The sequence below is a fragment of the Meles meles genome, chromosome 7, assembly GCF_922984935.1.
Source record: "Meles meles chromosome 7, mMelMel3.1 paternal haplotype, whole genome shotgun sequence".
Taxonomy (NCBI): Eukaryota; Metazoa; Chordata; class Mammalia; order Carnivora; family Mustelidae; genus Meles; species Meles meles.
The window spans coordinates 130056433-130074017 of NC_060072.1; the positions used below are offsets into that span (position 1 = coordinate 130056433).

Below are 17585 nucleotides of genomic sequence, written 5' to 3' on the forward strand. Positions count from 1 at the left end.
TGAATGGTAGAGTAAGCTCTGTAGAGTAATATGGCCTCAGTTCAAGTGTTGCCTCTACAATTAATAGTTTTTTGCCTTCTTTTGCTAGTTTTCTTGTCTATAAACTGTTTATTTCAGTAGCATCTAATATGCAAATGGTCATGAGAATTAAAAATATTATGATACAAATGGCAAGATTTCATTTCTTTTGATGGCTGCATAGTATTCCATTGTGTATATATACCACATCTTCTTTATCCATTCATCTGTTGATGGACATCTAGGTTCTTTCCATAGTTTGGCTATTGTAAACATTGCTGCTATAAACATTCGGGTGCACGTGCCCCTTCGGATCACTGCATTTGTATCTTTAGGGTAAATACCCAGTAGTGCAATTGCTGGGTCATAGGACATGGAGATGCAACATGGGGGGTTAGGAGGATAGGAGAAGAATAAATGAAACAAGATGGGATTGGGAGGGAGACAAACCATAAATGACTCTTAATCTCACAAAACAAACTGGGGGTTGCTGGGGGGAGGTGGGGTTGGGAGAGGGGGAGGGGTTATGGACATTGGGGAGGGTATGTGCTATCGTGAGTGCTGTGAAGTGTATAAACCTGGCGATTCACAGACCTGTACCCCTGGGGATAAAAATACATTATATGTTTATAGAAAAAAAAATTGGAAGGGGAGGCGAACCATAAGAGACTATGGACTCTGAAAAACAACCTGAGGGTTTTGAAGGGTCGGGGGTGGGAGGTTGGGGGAACAGGTGGTGGGTAATAGGGAGGGCACGTATTGCATGGAGCATTGGGTGTTGTGCAAAAACAATGAATACTGTTACGCTGAAAAAAATAAATAAATTTAAATACTAAAAAAAAATTATGATACATACAAAATGCACAGAACAGTCCTTAGCAAATACTAATTCAATAAAATTTAGCTGCTTTTTACATTTGCTAAGGGATATATCTGTTCCACAATTTAGAAATGTTACTATCATGTATAATTTCACCCCCAAATTATTTTGACCTTGTCTGGGAAACAGAGGTTCTAGGATGCTGGGATACAAGCTGTAATCACTGCTAGTTGTAGGACGCAGTTCAGCATGTTCTGTCCCCAGTGTGTGATTCAGTCAGTGCTCCAATAAAACCATAAATAACATGCATCATGGGCCTTCAGAAACCTCTCATAAATAGTGAAAAGAGGAAATGTTAAATTAGCTATATTCCAGGATCAGCTGCTAAATTTGTACACACGCACGCACACACATCATACATTGTAGAGATACAATGAAAGCCCAGGTTTTAAAACAACAAAGAGTTTCCACTATTTGTGTCATGAATGGATTTGTGGAAGAAGTAGCATTGGGTTTGGTTCTGGAAGGAAGCGTAAGATTTGGATAAGCTGAGAAGGTGGGAGAGTCAGTTGCAGAAAGAAGAAGCACAAATGCAAGTAAACTGTTTACAACATGCATGGAGGGTGGTGAGTTGTCCAGTGACTTGTGCGTGAGACACACGGAGATAAGGCCAAGAAGACAGGTTAGAGACATTATATATAAAAGTCTTTGGTATTAGGAAAAATAAAATAAGATAAAAACAGAGAGACTCTTAACTCTAGGGAACTGAGGGCTATTGGAGGGGAAGTTGGTGGGGTGATGGAGTAAGTGGGCAATGGACATTAATGAGGGCACTTGATGTGACGAGCACTGGGTGTTATATGCAACTGGGTGTTATATGAATCACTAGTTTACATTGTGAAGGATGGATGGAAAGCTGGGTCTTGGTCATCATTTCCATTGGTTAAAACAATGCAACCTAAACTGGAAATGAAGAGATTGAGAGAAGGGATAGTACATTGTCAGAACTGTCACACTTGATAGTTAATTGAGAGTGAAAGAGAGCCCAGAAGAGAACAGCAGTCAACTGATAGAATAACAGGATAAATAGCACTCCGATGTATTCTGTGTTCTGAGAGAATGTGTCCCACCTTTATGTTCAATGGCATCCACCTTGTCTTGGCAAGGATGAAAGTGAGCATTGGGTCCCATATCCATTGTTCTTTTTTTTTTTTTCCTTTTATTCCCAAGACCTTTTTGCATTTGGGTAAACAAGCATTTCCATTTGCCTTTCCTTTGACTTGCACACCCTGGTAAACCATGAGATTTGCATTGCTTGGGCACAGCTGAGCGTTAGGGAAATTGGCTCACCGCAGATGAAGCCAAGCCCTCACCACTGGGTAGACCAGCTGACCTAAGTGCAGGGTGCCCGGTGCCCACAGACATAAATGGTGGTTCATTTCCCAGGCTTACACCACTTTTTTGGGAACACAGCAGAAAAATTAAATAGTAAACAGAAAAAAATGTCTAAGTTTATCTGGGTATCAGGTTATTGTTTAATGTTCTGGTATGATTTCTATGAAATCAAGTCACAAGAGCTGTTTTCCACAGGAAATAAAGCAAAATACAAAACTGACATCATTGTCAGGTTCACTAATAAAAACGATGGAGGGTTCAGGAAGCCATAAAATCCAAGCAAGAAATGGTCCCGGTAATGAGCAGAATAAATAAAGGAGATAGAAGGGAAAATATGGAGGAAGATAGACTATGCAGTTCCTCTATTTCCATACCCTAGAGACAATCGAGTGCATGTATTTACCCTTGTCTTGCCATCTGCATACGTTCTTCTCACTGGTTCACCCTCCCTTACTTTATGTTATGGAAATGAACTATCTAAACTATAATTAATGTCTTAATAGGGTTATCCACCAGTCAGGTAAACACAAAGTTAGAGAAGGTCCCGAAATTCTGGAGCTGTAGATTTTCTTGAATATGTTTGAATATTCCATAAATGTTATATACCTGTTACATATAGAAAACTGACTGATATAAACTGTCATTACTTTGCTATTTTATTGGAAACCCTGGAAAAAATTCCATCACAGCAGGTAAAAGTTTAGCACATGTTAATAGTTGAAAAAGCATATCTTTAAATGATATTTGAAGTATCAGGAGTATGGTATTCCATTTGTACAATTTTTTTTAAAGATTTTATTTATTTATTTGACAGAAAGAGATCACAAGTAGGCAGAGAGGCAGGCAGAGAGAGAGAGGAGGAAGAAGGCTTCCTGCTGAGCAGAGAGCCCAATGTGGGGCTCAATCCCAGGACCCTGAAATCATGACCTGAACCGAAGGCAGAGGCTTTAACCCACTGAGCTACCCAGATGCACCTGTACAATTTCTAATATGAAGAATTTTTTCCTAGGATATTCAATCAAATGTTTAATGAATAGAACTTTAAACATGGTATCCTGAGGCCATAGGTAATAAATCATTTTGCTACCTGCGTTGTAGTCAAGATGAATGCATCCTTGTGAACTTCATCTCTGCCAACTCCTCTATGTTTTACAAAATCAATGTGCAGATACATCCAGCCCAGAAGTTTGGGGGGCTTCTACTGATGCACATATCCATCAGTGTTCTGAGCATCTCTGTGTTGAGTCCTCACAGAAACCTTAGAATACTGAATTCAACACCCTGTACCCCATCCTTACCCTCAGAGCACGCTTCCACCTGTGTTCTTTCCTCTGTGAACTAAATACCACCTACTACTTTGTCCTGCTGTCATTCTTGACTCTCTTCTCACTAACTCTTACTATATCTAATGATTACCAAGTCTTGGACAATTGCACTTTTTAATCTTTCTCCAATGCAGCAATGTTTCCACATATTTTCTGTATTCATGTCTTCACCTCTACCCTCCTTTCCACACTGAGTTTCAGCCATTGTTAAATACCTCTGGGTTCCAATAACCTGAGCCCCGTGTCTCAGATCCTGTTACATGGTTCTCCTCCTCCAATTCCTTACTTGCATTACCCATACTGGTCCTTCAGGTCTCAGCTTGATGGACTTCTTCATAGAAGCCATCCCTGACTCCTAAGACTGAGATGTGTATCCCTCCGCTATACCCTCCTTGTCCTTGCCTCCTGTTGTGGAGCATTTAGTCCTCTGAACTGCCTTGCTTCTCCTCCACTCACCCCCAGGCCTCTGAGGGTATGGTTGTCAGCCCAGCATCTAGCCAGTAACTGTCATAGTAAAGACTGTTAAGAAATATTTGCATGAATTAGTGTTATAGCTCCAATCACAATATTAGACGAATATTGACTAAGCAAAAAAAAATCTATTATATTCTAGAGAATTTAGCACAGGGATAATTTAATGAATGTTTTCTGTGAATAAGTGTCTTTTCAGATGGTAGTTCTGTAATACACTATAGAAATGTAATGTATGTAATTGAAGGGCAGTGCTTTCAGCTTTAGCCTCAAATTGATCTTATGATACAAAAAAATCAAAACATGTTTACTTTATTTTTTAAAGATTTCTGTTTTATTTATTTGCCAGAGAGAGAGAGAGAGCGCAAACAGGGGAGAGGCAGGCAGAGAAAGAAGCAGACTCCCCACTGAGATGGGAGCCTGGTGTGGAACTAGATCCCAGGACCCTGGGATCTTGATCCCATGACCTGAGCTGAAGGCAGACAACCTAACTGACTGAGCCACCCAGGTGTCCCAAAACATGTTTACTTTAAGCTCTATCCAAAAGTCATTTTTTCAGAATCTGTAACAGCTCAGTTAATGTACGATTTTTTTTTTTTTTTGGTCTGCTGGCTTTTAAAGCAAAGATTCCAACTTACTTAGGTAAATATTTTTATAAATTCTATAATATTAGCTGTGCTTGATGAATAGTAAGTGCTCAGTAAATATTGGTTGAATAGCAATGACTAGGAAAGCATTAGAAACTTAGAAAGATGTTATAAATGCTTATGAGATATTCAAATTCTGGATATGGGATTTGTATACAGTCTCACTCAAGTTGGTATTTGACAAGGAGGTTGGGAAATGAATGTCTCAACTTCTTTAAAGAAACACCTAATATCTATGGTAGGCTGAATTATGACAACCCAATTATCAGTTTCTAATTCCTTAAAACCAGCAAATTCTACCTTATAAGGAAAAAATGTCTTTGTGGGTGTGATTAAGTTCAGGATATTAATAGGGAAATTATCCTGGATTATCAGGATGGGCCCTAAATGTAATCATAAGGATCTCATAAGAAGAGAAAAAGAGAAATTTCGTAGACAGAAGAGGCCAGCAATATGACCACAGAGGTAGAAGTTGGAGTGATGTGGCTGTAAGTCAAGGAATGTTGGAGCCACCAGAAGCTGGAGGAAGCAAGGAATAGATTGTCCCTTAGAGTCCCCAGAAGGAGTACAGCCTGCTGGTACCTTAATTCATCCCAACAAAATTGATTTAAGAATTGGGTCTCTGGAGCTGTGTAAGAACAAATTTCTGTTGTTTTAAGCCATTGAGTTTGTAGAAATTTTTATAGCAGCTTTAGGAAACTAATTCAATGTCCATGTGATCATTTCTTCTTATAATGTATAAGCCTGAGTTTATAACTACATGACTGAAACAAATCTAGGAATAAAAACAAATATTTCATTGGATTAAGTTTCCTTTTATAAAACAACTTCTTGCGTAAAAACACATCATTGTATTTATTCTAGTTTCCTCCTCCTTCCTCATTCTTTATGTTAGACTAAACTAAGAAGAATGTATGAGAACATCAGTGTATCACAGCATGTGAATCTATACTTTTTCTTTGACCATATATCTCTTTTCCAAAAAGTTCGTATAAGCAAATCAGATTTTCATAGAGGATCTGTCACCCTTGCTAAACTTCGTATGAGCTTTGATTCTCTCAAAACAGATATTCATAGTCCTGATAGTAGGTTGTCTACATGCGCTTTTCCAAGTGCAGGAATATTGATTGTTCGGTTTGGGAAATGAATCAGTTTTATTTTTTAAAAGACACATTTATCTCACAATTAGTTATTATAAAATGAAATCTTTAAAACACATAAGAGAACATAGTTTAAAACAAATAGACAAAAACTGCTTTTAAATTCAAGTGAAGCCATTCTGTCATACTGACTTATCTTGCTTATTTCACCACACTAACTAGAAACAGCAAAAACGACAGCAACATGGGGGGGTAGGGGGATAGGAGAAGAATAAATGAAACAAGATGGGATTGGGAGGGAGACAAACCATAAATGACTCTTAATCTCACAAAACAAACTGGGGGTTGCTGGGGGGAGGTGGGATTGGGAGAGGGGGAGCGGGCTATGGACATTGGGGAGGGGAGGCGAACCATAAGAGACTATGGACTCTGAAAAACAACCTGAGGGTTTTGAAGGGTCAGGGGTGGGAGGTTGGGGGAACAGGTGGTGGGTAATGGGGAGGGCACGTTTTGCATGGAGCACTGGGTGTTGTGCAAAAAGAATGAATACTGTTACGCTGAAAAAATAAATAAAATGAAAAAAAAAAAACAAAAAAACGACATGAACAGAAACTTATATTCTGTTACACATGGAGAAGACATGGGTATACATGGATATACTTGGATAAAACCTAGAAACAAGGCAAATAATTTACAGAATATTTTTGTACCTATTAAATCTTCTGTAAATGAAGTCTTCATCTGTTGCTTAATTAACCATTGGATTTTTAGCAGAAGAAAAGGAACATACTGTCTTGTGCATTCATGAAAACAATTTTGATATGGTTTAAAAGCTTGAGATCATCCTCAGCATCAAATTGTTCCAATTACTATACAGAGAAGTCTTATGAATTATTTCTTTAGTTCTGGCACATCCAAAGACACAGACAATAAGCAACCCACCCAAGGTTGCACAGAGAGATTCAGCTAAGACTAAAACTTACATGGGTTTAATTTTCTGTCCAGTCTTAGACCAGAGTTTTCTATCGCATTGCTGTCAAAAACTGTGCCTTCAAAGTGATTCATGCAAGAAATTCTAGGACTAGAAGTGTTGGAGGACTTTGGGTGGCTTATGGTTGAGATTCTTTCACTGCCACCATCAAAGTACAATAGCATCATTTCCATGGGAAGTTGCAGTAGCTCTGATGTGGTTTTATGTGCATAATAACTTAGAATGACAGAGTGTTTATCTGTAAGTGTTAGTATGATCTTGAGGTTTACCTTTCTGTCCCTCTTCTATGTAAAAAAATAACAACTCTTCAGGGTAGACATTTAATTGAATATTCTAGGGGAAAAAAAGCCTTCACATAAGAAATCGTACCATTGGAATCCCATACTCATAGTACTCCTAATATTGTTTAGAGGTATGCTTTTTCAACTAAAATTAAGCTGTGGTGAACTTTGATGGTTAGGATATATTCTGGAAGGGAATAATTTTCTGGGTCTTTCAATAAAATAGCTAAGTAATGATGATAGCTTAGATCAAAGACATATTGTATTCAATGTGTAACATGTGGACAATGTTTATGGAATATTCACATTTATTATTCATAAGAAAATGTTACAAAATGTTCAGAATTTCAGGACCTTCTCTAACTTTGTGTTTACCTTGCTAATGAATTCCATTTATTCAAGAAACAGTTGGGACAATTATAAGTAACAACTAAGAGCTGTGATGATAAGAGTGTGCTCGCCCTGTAGAACAATGCCATCTAATGAAACAATGTCACTCACAAATGTGAGCATATATAATTTTAAAAATGTTAGTAGTCACATAAAAAGTGAAATAAACAGGCAAAGTTAATTTAACCAAATATATCAAAAAATTACCATTTAAATATATAATCAACCTTGAAATTATAAATAATTTGTTCCATTTTTCTTAGCCTTTGGTCTTCAAAATTCAGTGCATTTTTTTGCACAAAGCATATCTCAGTTCAGACCAGCCACATTTTTTGTGCTCAAAAGTCACATTGTACAGTTCATCCTACCTTATTGAACAGTGTAGGTTTGCAACTTACTGGATGCAAGGAGTTCTATGGAATTTGTATATTTCTGGAGATATTTGTAAATTGATAAGCAAACACAGTGGGAAACAAACGACTCACTTGGATAAAGGGGAAACTAATGAAGCAAATCTTTTTTAAGGCTGCACATCTGTGAATAATTCAAAAAAAGTTATGAGAGCACATGGGCAATAAAAAGGAAAAAATAGGCATTAGTGGTATCTTCCAGATTTTTAATAACTTGGTGATTATTCAGTATTAGGTACACTGGGGAAGGTGGGGTGAAGAGGAGGCAATGGAAAAAGATTGCATAAAAAGTGGGTTTCAGAATTGCTAAAAATCCCTCTGTGTTCTGTTGAGGAGTATAGACATTGTCTGGCACACAGTCTAGGGCCACTGGATTATTAGACAGAGTTATGAGACATTCATCAAGATTAGTCGACTTATAAAAAGGTTGCATGGTCAACTCAGCTTGCATAATATTGGGTTAAATACAAATAAACTTATTTCTTCTAATATTTTCAGTCCTTACAACATTAATGTTTATTAAAATTCATAATGGAGATATGATACATGGTTTTTCCCAAATTAATTTGACCACTGGTCTCTTTTTTTCAAGGACCATCTTGCCCAACCAGGTTCTCTGGAAAACCTAGCAAATGCTGACTTAAGTAGAATCTTAGCGGGAAAAAAGGGAGGGCACTGTGTGACACTTCAGAAGTCTGTTTCTTGTCCTAATTAGGATCTGACTTGTGGGTAACAAATCCCTCGATGCACATTTCAATTTGAGTAAGTGATTTTGCATACTCCTCTTTTTTAAATCAGGACTAGCGAAATCAGTTGTGGAATTATTACCTAATATAGCAATCTCACCATGGAAGAAAATACTATAGAGGGAAATTGGGATGAAAAAGAGGACCATTCCCCACCTCCAAAAAAAAAAAGAAAGAAAGAAAGAAAAGAAAAAAGAAGGGAGGGAAGGGGAGGGGAAGAGCTCCAGGAGAGGGAAAAGAAGGGAGAGGAGGAAAGAATGCAGGGCAGGATGGCAGGAGTGAGGAATGGAGAAGAGGGGGACAAGAAGGGAGAAGGAAGAAACATGCAGAGGGTCATGACTGTGTAACTGTGTGGCAGAAGAAGAGAACAAATGAAGAAAACAAAGAATCAGTCGTCAGGGGAAAAAGAAGAAGGCTCCGTACCCATATGTTAAGAGAGGAGATAGTTTTAAGACAAAGGAAGCGACCTACAGTGCCAGATGTAGAAGAGAATCACACAGGAAAATATTCATTCCATGAGAACTCCAAGCTTACATTTCATAAGAATTACTAGTTTTGTGTGTTTAATAATGAAGATTTTTTTAAATTCTAAAACTTGAAAGTTCATGCAAAAATAAATGCATATGTTGGGGAAGAGAGGGGAAAAAAACTGGTGAATATAAAATTATAAACATTGAACAAACAACATGCTCTCTCTAAAGGTAGAATCTAAATATTTGTTTCATACATGCAAAAAAGGTCTTTAATTTCCTTCTTAGATTTACCTGAGTGAGATTTTGAGAAGAACAATTTTGCAGGTTTTTTTCTTCTGGCTGGTTTTCAGACCTCTGTAGTCATTTCTGTCTGGTAATCTGCAGATTGCTTTCTTGTTGTGCCCTGGGAATAGAGTTCTCATGGGCCCACTGAGAGAGATCAGTGCTCCGAATTGATCCAGGAGCATTTGTCTCCCGTGAATAAGTAATTTAGAGTTGGGAGCATATTTCACACAGCCAAAGTTAAGAGACATCTTATTTCACCAAGAAATAGGTCACTTGAAGCAGGAGACACTGAGAGTGTGCTTAAGGTAATTACGTGGAGCAGGCGGTCTTCACAGCTAGCGCTGACTTTGATGAAAGAGAGATCATAGTCTGAAAATAGCCGGTGTCATGTTGAATTCTGGAGGGAAAAAAGGAAAAATTTAATAACCAGCTTTGAAGTGAATACCCATATTCTGTCATCCCTCACTTATTTTCCATGGCAGATTAAAGATACTATTACTATTTTAACTTTGTTTCTGTAGGAAAATTAAGAGCAGGGTTCTTTTTCCACTTCTTTAATTCATTCCTTAAAAACTTGTCCCAATTATGCCTTTTGGATTAGCATGAATCTATTTGTTTTAACTTATAAATGTCATTTTCCAAACTTAAGATTGTAACTGAGTAGAAAAAAAAAATGTGGACTCTAGAGCCAGCAGAGTAGCAGTAATTTATCTTGTGTAGCCAAATCCACTTCTGAAAATGCCCAGGCAACTTCTGCAGAAGTCGGTAGAGATTGGTTGTAGATGCCTGTGGATCCTGTGAAGATTTTCTCAAATTTGGTGCAGCGCCATGCTGAAAATATATTATTTCCTTGAAATGGAAATACAGGAAGAGTTCATTCATTGTTTCCACAAATTATCTTATTTTTTAAAATAATATTCTTATAAAACTTCTTCTAAAACTAATATATTATTTTACAAATATACTGTTACTTGGCATTTATGTATATAAACATATATCTATATATTACTTAGTATATAGTCATAATGTAGTCAAGATGGCTGACATAAAACCTCACTGTCCTGTCTGTATTCGTTTCCTTTGCTGATGTAACAAAATACTACAAACCAGGTGGCTTAGAACAACAGAAATTTATTCTCTCAGGGTTCTATGCTGGAGGCCAGAGTTGGAAACTAGCATCTGTAGGCCAAGCTCAGTGTTGGAAGGGCCTTGCTCCCCAGGTAGGCTCTAGAGGAGAGTGTCTTCCTTGCATCTTCTGGTGAGAATTGCTTGGCTTGTGACCACAGTTCTCCAGTCTTTGAGATCAAAATATTCTAATCTCTCTCTGCTCTATCCTCACATCATTTTCTCATATGTATGTGTGTGTGCATGTGTGATCTCCTGGCCATTCCTTGTTGTATGGATTCAAGTGATTGCATTCAGGGCCTTCCCAGAGAATGCAGGGATACTCTCCCCACCTCAAGATGCTCAGCACCTAAGAATTCGCAGAGATCCTTTTTTGCCCCATAAGGTAACAGTCAAACGTCCCAGAGATTAGAGCGTGGATATATTGGTGTTGGGGGAGGGGGTAGTGAGGCATTTTTTCAGCCTATGTCACCATTGATACATGTTGCCATTTCTTTCCCCACCAGTAGAATTCTGCTTTTGTTGAGAGGTCACCATTTCCGTGAAGTGTAGGCAGTGACTTAAGCTAAATGTAAACCAGATGGGGCCGTCTATCTCTGCCTGCTCCAGATGGCCTTGTGATCCAGGTCCAGCAAATGAGATGTAAGAAAACATCAGTTTGGGAATTTGTTTTCAGAAAGGGCTTCAGTGAAGGCACTGAAGTTGTGAACTTGGCACAACTAAGCTATCTCTGGCCCCATCTTCCACCTTGAAATCAGACATGACTCCTCATTTCTAAGGTAACAGTTGGTGACCATGAGGAAAAGAGCCAATAAGGAGAAAAAGATGCAAAGCGAAATATAGGAAAAAATTGAAAGGTCATTATTAAGCAGCTGAAATAGTGCCAACAACCTTCCCATTCCAGTCTTCTTGCTATGTTAAAGTGTAAAAATAACTACGTAAAGAAATAAAACAGACCAGTATTTGTTTAAACCATGGTGGTCAAATTTTTTGTTATTGCAGCCAAAAGCATCCCTAACTGATACATTCTGAAATATTTGGAAAATCTGAGGAGCATGAAAAAGAAAAAGAAAAAAAAAACAAAAACAAAAAATACTGTTAATACCACAACCAGAAACTTTCACTGTTAACATTTTGTTAACATATTTTTCCAGCCATATCAAAGGAACTTTAGGCCTAATTATGTTATGACCACTTTGTCATGTCATTAAATATTAATTTGCAAGATGAATATCTGCATGGTGGTCCATCATTTTAATAAACCATGATTAAATAATCCTAACTGAAAATTTACTTAAAAATTAGGCAGTATCGTAGCCAATGAGGTTTATCCGAGGCGCGATTATTGCTAATTGAAAAATTAGAAATGAAAGTATGCCTAGGTGGCTCAGTTGGTTAAGCATCTGACTTTGGCTCAGGTTTCCTGGGATCCAGCCCAGCGTGGGTCTCTCTGCTCAGCCAGGAGTCTGCTTCTCTCTCTCTCACACTGTCTTGCAAGCTTGCTCCCTCTCTCTCTCTCTCTCTATCTCTCCCAAATAAGTAAATAAAATCTTTTAAAAAATGGAATCTTTGGGGCGCATGGGTGGCTCAGTGAGCTAAAGCCTCTGCTTTCAGCTCAGGTCATGACCCCAGGGTCCTGGGATCGAGCCCCGCATCGGGCTCTCTGCTCCGCGAAGAGCCTGCTTCCTCCTCTCTCACCCTGCCTGCCTCTCTTGCCTACTTGTGATCTCTGTTTGTCAAATAAATAAATAAAATCTTTTTAAAAAATGGAATCTTTAAGTATTTTATTTCTAGTCTATTTCCCATTGATCCTCAGAAGAATGTTTCAAGGTTTGTTCATTATTGTTGGTATTATCTAGTGTTTCTTTGTTTAGCAATAAAATGTAAAATGAACACGGACAGCAAAATAAGAAAAAAAGTGCTAAGCAGTTTGAGTCTGAACCATAAGAAAATGTTTCCAGTTTCACAGTATTTCATCTCCACTGGAAGAGGGGGAAAGTCTGGGAGGAAAAATGTAGTTAGAATTGACTGAAGGAGTGATTATGTTGCTAAAGAGATTCTTTTCATTATACTCCATATGAATCTCATCCTTTGTTATACTATTTTCTTTTAGTTATACATTCTCAAGTATAGTATTTCTTTTAATCGAAATACTTTTATGGAAAAGATAACACAGCATATTGTGATATAATAAGCCTTGAAATATAAAACCAATATGTAATATTGATACAAAAGAAAAAGCAAAGATTTCTTTTGTTAGCTATTCAGAAAATGAATTGATTGAAAATATGAGTCTGACAACTAATTGTCTGTCACAAAATTTGTAGGAGAAATCTGAACCAGTAGCTTCAAGAAAACGGAACAAAAAGCTTGTCTTTTTCTCATCCCTGGAAATAAGTACACAATAAGGGCACACTGAGTAAGAGAACCTCATTCTAGCAAATGCTGACTATCCATGGAAATATTATCACTTGTGGAAACCATAAGTAGCAGTGGGAGAAAGTGTTGAAGGATTTCTGGTTAAACCAATGATTCACGCAGAAAAAATCTAATACTGTTCTTTCTCACTGAGCCCACATTACCAAACCCTTAGTCTGCATGTAGGAGTTTATAATGCAGTTTTTATAAATTTGTAATCCTACACGTATTTTCCATTTGTAATACACACACACACACACACACACACACACACGTAGGGGGAGGTGTGATAATGAAAGGAAATAGTAGGTTTCCATAGCAACGTAACAGACAATCCATAACATGGAGGTGATGTGATATAAACAGTTTCTTCCTCCAAAGTGAGGGGTGGGTATACAATCAACATTATGTAGTCATCAGCCAAGTGCACACATTTGTGTAAGTCAGAAGACACTTAATTTGATTCAGAGTTAGCTGTAGCTCAGTTGCTCAGAATATGTCATCCCAGTGACTCTTCTCTCTTTCCCCTAGTATAATTGATGACAATACAAGTGACAGAAAGGAAGGAAAGGAGTCTTTTGGTTAGTTAAATAATATTGCCAATCATTTGATATCTTTTAAATTTTGATTTTTGATCCTATCTGTTGATCTCAAAAATATCCATCACTGGAACTCAGTTTTTGCTGGGTACATATCTATATTGAGATAAAAATTACATGCTATGTGTTGGCATTCCAAATTATATGCACAAGAACTGAAAGAAAAAAATCTAAACAGGTTGTGAATCATATTGGCAATTACATGGCAATCACTATATCATCTTGCATGTTGTCCTCACTTGCTAGTTTAGTAAGTTCAATTTGAACTTGTTATCATTAAGATTTCAAGGCATTGGCCAGCAGCTGTAATCCATCTACTTTAAAATATTTTTTTCTGCAGTGATGAAAATAAGTCACAAGGAAAAAAGAGTGATATAAAGTATTAATGGCATCTCATGACTTCTAAAAATGGTATACAGGGATAATATGTTTAAAGGTCTGAGAGGATGGGGAGCGATACTGTAACTTACAAGAAATGGCCAAGTATATATTTCTCCTATGTATTTGGTCTTTGTTCACAGTTTCTGGCTCATAGCTCCTAAAACTCTTGAAATTTCTTGTCATAAGGGAGATAAAGGTGATTTTTGTTGTGTTAGTGAGGCAACTTTCCAAAGCCTTTGGGTAAGGATGTCAGGTTGGTTGCCTGGAGGACCAACCAAGTTATTAGAGTGTTGGAAGTTTCAGTCTCAGCCCTAGACCTCTGGGGAAGGGAGAGTGATTGGAGGTTGAATCAGACAATGGCCAAGGAGTTAATCAGTCATGGCGATGTAATGCAGGCTCCATAAAAACCCAAAAGGACTGCATTCAGAGAGCTTCTGTGTTGATGAACAGGTGGAGAAGCAGGGAGACTGGTGCACCTGGGGAGGGCGTAGAAGCTCTGTGTTCTTTTTTCATACCTTGCTCTATGAATCTCTTCATCTAAATGTTGATTTTATCCTTTATCCTATCCCTTAATAAACTGGTAAATATCAGTAAGTTTTCCCTGAGTTCTGTAAGCCACTTTGGCAAATTAATCAAACCTAAGGAGGATAGTGTTGGAACTTCCAACTAGCCAGTGGGTCAGAACAGAGGTAGCAGCCTGGGAACTGCAAGTAGGGAGTGGGAACTGTCAGTCTTGTGGGACTGAAATCTTAACCTGTGGAGTCTGGTGCTCTCTCTGGGTAGATAATGTCAGAATTAAGTTGAAGTTCAGACATTCTGCTGGTGTCTGAGAATTGCTTGGGGTTGTGTGGGAGAGGATCCTGGATCTGGGTCTGAGAATCCCTAAAATATGGAGTAATGATCTACTCATCCACACTCTTTCAAATCATGGTGAAAATGGTGGATCCCATTTCGGTTCAGTAAAGGCAGTATATGGTACTTCTGAGTCAAGAAAGGAAAAACTGAATTATAAACCTAAAAACAAATTCCTGTCAATCATTATCAATCACTTTATTCTTTAGTTTCTGACTCCTGAGGAATCTTCTCGCAGGATCTGTCCTTTCTTTCCTAGCCTCAAGTTTCCTACTTCCTTCTTAAACCACTGTCGTGCACTTCATAGCTTGCAAATTGTGAAAATCTTTGGTTCAGTCAATTTCCTTCCTTAGCTACTATGCTATTTCCTTTTTGCTTCTACTAAAAAATGTTTTTGATTGATGCCTCCATTGAAAAGTCCTTAATGTTCTTATGATGCTTTCTAGGCTTAGCATTACCAAAATTGAAATACTAAAGTAGTTTCCAACACCTTACACAATTGTTGACTGACCTTCATTCTCCTGGACCTTTTTGGGCCTTGGACTCTGCTGACTATCTCCTCATGAAAAACTTTCTTCCCTTGGATTCTATTAAATAAGAATATCTTGTTTGTTTGGTTTTTTTTCCACCAAGCTTCCAAGAGATCCTTGTCTGTCTCATTTTATGAATGTTCCTTCTCCTATTCTGTGTATATAAGCATGCCCCATGAGATGACTCTGAGCTCCTCATCTTTTACATTTCAGAACTTCTCAGTTGGTGCCCCATATATCCAGATCTGCAGTCTACATTGCATACTGTTACTAAACATCAAATCTAAACATCGTCCTACATCTATTTCTTACCTTGATTTGGATAACTCAGTGTTTCTTATAATGCTGTACATTTGGATAATCATTGCCTCTCTGAGAGTAACTGAATACTCTTCCTCCAACACTCCTTTTTTCTGTGGCACAGCCCTTATCCCAAGGTCGAATTATTATTTATTTCTACTGTTCTTCAACTCATAAGTCTAATCACTCTTTTATTTATTAAATGGGTTATCCATCTGTCCTGTTCTGTTGCCATTAATGTAAGGTTTCTGAATATATCTTGAAAGCAACGCTGATAACATCTGCTGATGAATTGGGTAAAGGATATGAGGAAAAGAGAAAAGTAAAGGGTGATTTTTAAGGATTTTGGCTTGAGCAACTGAGTGAATAGCAATGTTATTAATTGTTCAGTAGAACACTAGGAAAGACCAAGATTGGGGGGATTCTCATTTAGATGAGGTATGTTTGAGATTTCTATGTAGCATTTGAATGGAGATATCATATAAGTAGTTAAGATTCTGAGTCCAAAACTTAGAAAGAAAATGGGGGATTGGAGATATAAGTTTAGGATGGATCACTTTCTAAACCTATGGGACAGGTTGAGAGTCCCTATGATTGTTCTCCTAGACAGAGATGGGGTCCCACACACAGGCATGGAGTATGCCAACATTCACAAGGCAGGAAGAGGGAATATGCTTTAGAAGAGACCGAGGGATGGCAACAACTGAGATGGGAAGGAAATCAACAAAAGGATTATTGACTATGTGAAGTGCTTTTGAGAGTCTGAGCAGGGTGAGGACTAACAAGTCATCAACTTGTCCATTGTGTACAGGAGGCACAGTGCCTAGGTCCCAAAGATATTGCAGAGCACACAAAATATTTTAATTTCATTTTTTTAATTAGAAGGAAAAATGAATATAATAGCAATGAATATATAATACTGAATCTGGCCCAAGTTATATTGGTTTTGATGACAATACAGTCATAAAACAATTTTTAATGTTTTTGTGGAAAAAAGGTCCTGGAAGTTGTTGACATGGCCCTGGTGAGCATTAGCTAGGCATTGTGGAGGTCACTGCTCACATTAATAAGGACAGCTTTGAGGGAATCCCGAGAACAGAAACCTGATAGGTTGGGGTTCAAGAACTAGTTGGAGAGGAAGTGGAATATGAAGATAGGAGATAACATTTTTAACAAATCTTTAAAAGAATTTTCCCCAGGGGTATAGAGAAGTAGTATCACAGCTAGAAGAGATGTGGAGCCAAAAGAGGTGTATATGTTTGAGTATGTGTGCATCTTCATATGTGTTTATGAGTACATGCAGATGTCCATGTGCTTGAAAACTGGGAAGACATACCTTACAAGATCTAACTGAAGGAGCAGAGCCCTTTGGGGTAGAAGAGCATAGGATCTGGTGTCCAGTCAGAGTGGTTGGCCTCATAGATGGGAGCCAGTTCATCCTGATGTCTTCTGCTCTCACAGTGAAATAAAAAGTAGTCACCAGCTGAGAGTTATAGGTTCTGAGAATGTGAGGGAATTAGAAGAGAGGATATAACATGCACTAGTCACCTTTATATTGCGAAAATGGATTAGCTAGGGAAATGTAATAGGATTTCTAAGGGAGAAAAAATATAACAAAATTAAAAATATTAACAGTGATATTTATCTCAGGGTAGTAGAATCAAATGTGATTTTTATTTTCTTTTTTATAATTTTGTTTCCAAAGTTTTACATTGAAATTCGTTTGTTCCTTTAAACAGCTATTAAAAGTAATAATGAGGTGCCTGCAAGACTCAGTCAGTTAAGCATCCGACTCTTGATTTGGCTCAGGGTCATGAGATGGAGCCTCATGTCATGTAGGGCTCTGAGCCCAGTGAGGAATCTGCTTGAGTGTCTCACTCTCCCATTTCCTCTGTCCCCTCCCGCCCCCCCCATATACACTCTCTCTCAAATGAAAAAAAATCTTTAAAATGATAAAATAATAAATACTCAACAGTTTTCCTGGACCAACTCCAGCTTCTTGTTAAAATTCCCTTAAGAGTTAATCTC

General features: G+C 37.8%; 1 protein-coding gene and 1 pseudogene across 2 annotated transcripts in view; both read left to right on the plus strand.

Annotated features, from left to right (window-relative positions):
* Nucleotides 1-17585, plus strand: part of PLXDC2 (plexin domain containing 2) — a 470012-nt gene that overhangs the window by 260076 nt on the left and 192351 nt on the right. The gene's annotated exons all lie outside the window — the stretch shown is intronic.
* On the plus strand, nt 11769-11899 carry LOC123947746 (annotated as a pseudogene).